Here is a 5,103-nt window from a genome sequence, read left to right on the forward strand (position 1 = left end):
CTGGGAGGAGGTAGGGGTCAGGGGCTGTGACTATAGTACCTGGGAGGAGGTGAGGGGTCAGGGGATCATGACTATAGTTACCTGGGAGGAGGTGAGGGTCAGGGATCATGACTATAGTTACCTGGGAGGAGGTGAGGGGTCAGGGATCTGTGACTATAGTTTACCTGAGAGAGATGAGGGGTCAGGGATCATGACTATAGTTACCTGGGAGGAGGTGAGGGGTCAGGGATCATGACTATAGTTACCTGGGAGGAGGTGAGGGGTCAGGGATCATGACTATAGTTACCGGGAGGAGGTGAGGGGTCAGGGATCATGACTATAGTTACCTGGGAGGAGGTGAGGGGTCAGGGATCATGACTATAGTTACCTGGGAGGAGGTGAGGGGTCAGGGATCATGACTATAGTTACCTGGGAGGAGGTGAGGGGTCAGGGGCTGTGACTATAGTTACCTGGGAGGAGGTGAGGGGTCAGGGTCTTGACTATAGTTACCTGGGAGGAGGTGAGGGGTCAGGGATCATGACTATAGTTACCTGGGAGGAGGTGAGGGTCAGGGATCATGACTATAGTTTACCTGGGGAGGAGTGAGGGGTCAGGGATCATGACTATAGTTACCTGGGAGGAGTGTGAGGGGTCAGGGGCTGTGACTATAGTTACCTGGGAGGAGGTGAGGGGTCAGGGATCATGACTATAGTTACCTGGGAGGAGGTGAGGGGTCAGGGATCATGACTATAGTTACCTGGGAGGAGGTGAGGGTCAGGGATCATGATATAGTTACCTGAGAGGAGATGAGGGGTCAGGGATCATGACTATAGTTACCTGGAGGAGGTGAGGGGTCAGGGATCATGACTATAGTTACCTGGGAGGAGTGAGGGGTCAGGGATCATGACTATAAGTTACCTGGGAGGAGGTGAGGGGTCAGGGATCATGACTATAGTTACCTGGGAGGAGGTGAGGGGTCAGGGATCATGACTATAGTTACCTGGAGGAGGTGAGGGGTCAGGGATCATGACTATAGTTACCTGGAGGAGGTGAGGGGTCAGGGCTGTGACTATAGTTACCTGGGAGGAGGTGAGGGGTCAGGGGCTGTGACTATAGTTACCTGGGAGGAGGTGAGGGGTCAAGGGTCATGACTATAGTTACCTGGGAGGAGGTGAGGGGTCAGGGATCATGACTATAGTTACCTGGGAGGAGGTGAGGGGTCAGGGATCATGACTATAGTTACCTGGGAGGAGGTGAGGGGTCAGGGATCATGACTATAGTTACCTGGGAGGAGGTGAGGGGTCAGGGATCATGACTATAGTTACCTGAGAGGAGATGAGGGGTCAGGGATCATGACTATAGTTATCTGGGAGGAGGTGAGGGGTCAGGGATCATGACTATAGTTACCTGGGAGGAGGTGAGGGGTCAGGGATCATGACTATAGTTACCTGGGAGGAGGTGAGGGGTCAGGGATCATGACTATAGTTACCTGGGAGGAGGTGAGGGGTCAGGGATCATGACTATAGTTACCTGGGAGGAGGTGAGGGGCAGGATCATGACTATAGTTACCTGGGAGGAGGTGAGGGGTCAGGGATCATGACTATAGTTACCTGGGAGGAGGTGAAGGTCAGGGATCATGACCCAGGGTCTTGGGCCCTGGGCTCATTCAAATCCTCTGGTAACATATGATTCCAGTAGTTGATGTTAAAACAGAGATGAAGCGAGTATCATGTAGTTCTCATGTAGAACATAATTCTACATAAAGTTCAGTTCAGGTGAACCATATCATCATTACCACTGAATAACCCTGACTCCATATTTGTCCAATCCCGTCAGATTTTCCTGTGGATTGGCAGGTCTGCCAACGAATATGAGACCAAGGAAGCGTGTAACAGTGCTCTAGAGTACCTGAAGACCCACCCAGCGGGGCGGGACCCTGACACACCCATCATCTCCGTCAAACAGGGCTACGAGCCACTGACGTTCACCGGATGGTTCAACGCATGGGACCCTCACAAGTGGAGCGTGAGTAGAGCTGGGATGCCATACCAGCAGTCACCACTAGAGGGAAAACCGGATGCAATGCTGGAAGTGTGACTCGATGTGTTTTATTGAATAACTTCAGCAAAGTGAATTGAATTTATTAGGGGWAGAGGTGGGGACTCGAGTCAATCTGTGTTTGTTAATGTGTTCTGCGCATGTACTTACAGTCAGGTGGAGTTTGAATAAATGTATTTATGATTCTTAACATGAAGATCCCAGACCGGTGATCCGTTACCAAACTGGTGTTAACAGACTGGTGTATCTTCTCTTCTCAACAGGGAGGCTCCTCCTATGAGGAAATGAAACAAAACCTGGGCGATGTTGCATCTATCTCTCAGATTACTGTAGTAAGTGATTCACTAACAAACTCTAGCAATAATGTTACTAACTCAACCAAGTAACAAAAATAAACATTATCCACCTTTTATTGTCATTATGATATAACCAATACAAGCCMTTGCATGCATCAAACATGAAACATGAGAAACATTAATTTACGTATGTTCTAAATCCTCCAATCAGCTTTCACCTGTTAGAGGGGATACCAGCTTTCACCTGTTAGATGGGATACCAGCTTTCACCTGTTAGAGGGGATACCAGATTTCACCTGTTAGAGGGGATATCAGCGTTCACCTGTTAGAGGGGATATCAGCGTTCACCTGTTAGAGGGGATATCAGATTTCACCTGTTAAGAGGGGATACCAGATTTCACCTGTTAGAGGGGATATCAGCGTTCACCTGTTAGAGGGGATATCAGATTTCACCTGTTAGAGGGGATACCAGCTTTCACCTGTTAGAGGGGATATCAGCTTTCACCTGTTAGAGGGGATATCAGCTTTCACCTGTTAGAGGGGATACCAGCTTTCACCTGTTAGAGGGGATACCAGCTTTCACCTGTTAGCAGGAGCCCCCTCCTGTCCCACGTGGACTATGTAGGAATGGTGGAGAGCTGAACTGGAGCTGCCTCCCTGGGAGCACTGTATCCCACTCCCCCAGCAGAACCCTTACTCAGCTCTGTGTGTTCAGTAGCATCTCTACAGTGTAACAAAGATGAGTACATTTAGATACTGGTATCCCCTCTAACAGGTGAAAAGCTGGGTATCCCTCTAACAGGTTGAAAGTGGTATCCCCTTCTCAGGTGAAAGCTGTATCCCTCTAACAGGTGAAAGCTGTTATCCCACTTCTTCTCTAACAAGGGAACGCTGTATCCCCTCTAAGCACGGTGGAAAGCTGGATCTTCCCTCTAACAGGTGAAGCTGGTACCCATCATAACAGGTGAAAGACTGGTATCCTCCTAACAGTGGAACAGCTAGATCCCCTCTAATCAGGGGAAAGCTGGATATCCCTCTAACAGGGTGAAATGCCCTACGGTGCTGGTATCCCTCTAACAGGGAAAGCTGATAATCCTCAACAGGTGAAAGCTGCTGGTATCCCACTCTAAACAGGGGAAAGCTGGTATCCCCTCTAAACAGGTGAAAGCTGTATCCCCTCTAACAGCGTGTGAAAGCTGTACCCCTCTAACAGGGGAAAGCTAGGTACACCCCCTTCTAAACAGGTGAAAGCTGGTATCCCCTCTAACAGGTGAAGCTGATCCCCTCTAACAGGTGAAAAGCTGTGTCACCCTCTAACACGTGGAAAGCTGGTATCCCCTCTAACAAGTGAAAGCTGGTATCCCCTCTTAAAGGTGGAAAGCTGGTATTCCCTCTAACAGGTGAAAGCTGGTATCCCTCTAACAAGGTGAAAGCTGCGGATCCCTCTAACAGGTGAAAGCTGGTCCTAACAGGAAAGCTGATATCCCTCTGAACAAGTGAGAACGCTGGTATCCCCACTTAACTTCCTAACAGTGGGAAAGCTGGTATCTCTAGGAACAACCCTCTAAACAGGTGAAAGCTGGTATCCCCTCTAACAAGGTGAAAGCTGTATCCCCTCTAACAGGGTGAAATCTGCTATCCGCCTCTAACAGGTGAAAAGCTGGTATCCCCATCTAAACAGGTGAAAGCTGGTATCCCCTCTAACAGGTGAAAGCTGGTAATCCCTCTAACAGGGTAAAGCAGTATCCCCTCTAACAGGTGAAAGCTGGTATCCCCTCTAACTAGTGAAAGCTGGTATCCCCTCTAACAGGTGAAAGCTGTATCCCTCTAACAGAAGGGTACCCTCAAAGGTGAAACTGTATCCCCCTCTAACAGGTGAAAGCTGGTACCCCTCTAACAGGTGAAAGCTGGTATCCCCTCTAACAGGTGAAAGCTGTATCCCCTCTAACAGGTGAATGGTATCCTAACGTGAAAGCTGGTATCCCCTCTAACAGGTTGAAAAGCTGGTATCCCCTCTAACAGGTGAAAGCTGATATCCCCTCTAACAGTGAAAGCTGCGTATCCCCTCTAACAAGGTGAACGCTGATATCCCCTCTAACAGTTGAAGCTGGTATCCCCCTCTAACAGGTGAAAGCTGGTTAATCCCCTCTAACAGGAGGGGTCCTAAGTGAAAGCTGTATCCCTCTAACAGGTGAAGCTGTATCCCATCTAAACGGTGAAAGATGGTATCCTCCTAACAGGTTGAAACTGGTATTCGCCCTCTAACAGGTGAACGCTGTATCCCCTCTAACAGCGTGAAAGCCGGTATCCCCTCTAAAGGTGAAAGCGGTATCTCACGGAACGCCTCTAACAGGTGAAAGCTGGTATCCCTCCTAACAGGTGAAACTTGGTATCCCCTCTAACAGGTGAAAGCTGGTGTAATCCCCTCTAACAGGTGAAAGCTGATATCCCCTCTAACAGGGAAGCTGTATCCCGTCTAACAGGTGAACTGGTACTTACAGTAAGCGTTCCCTCTAACAGGTGAAAGCTGATATCCCTCTAACAGTGGAAAAAGCTTTATCCCTCTAAACAGGTGAAAGCGTATCCCCTCTAAACATGAAAGCTAGTAATCCCCTCTAACAGGTGAAAGCGTATCCCCTCTAAAAGGTGAGAAGCTGAGTATCCCCTCTAACAGTGAGAACGCTGTATCCCCTCTAACAGGTGAAAGCTGGGTATCCCTCTAAAGGTGAAGCTGAGTATCCCCTCTAACAGGTGAAACTGGTATCCCCTT

At 49.0% G+C, this 5,103-nt stretch overlaps 1 pseudogene; it reads left to right on the plus strand.

The window, feature by feature from the left end:
• Positions 1-5,103, plus strand: part of LOC112076889 (villin-1-like) — a 41,364-nt pseudogene that overhangs the window by 31,797 nt on the left and 4,464 nt on the right.

Source organism: Salvelinus sp. IW2-2015, unplaced genomic scaffold (genome assembly GCF_002910315.2).
Source record: "Salvelinus sp. IW2-2015 unplaced genomic scaffold, ASM291031v2 Un_scaffold4108, whole genome shotgun sequence".
Classification (NCBI taxonomy): Eukaryota; Metazoa; Chordata; class Actinopteri; order Salmoniformes; family Salmonidae; genus Salvelinus; species Salvelinus sp. IW2-2015.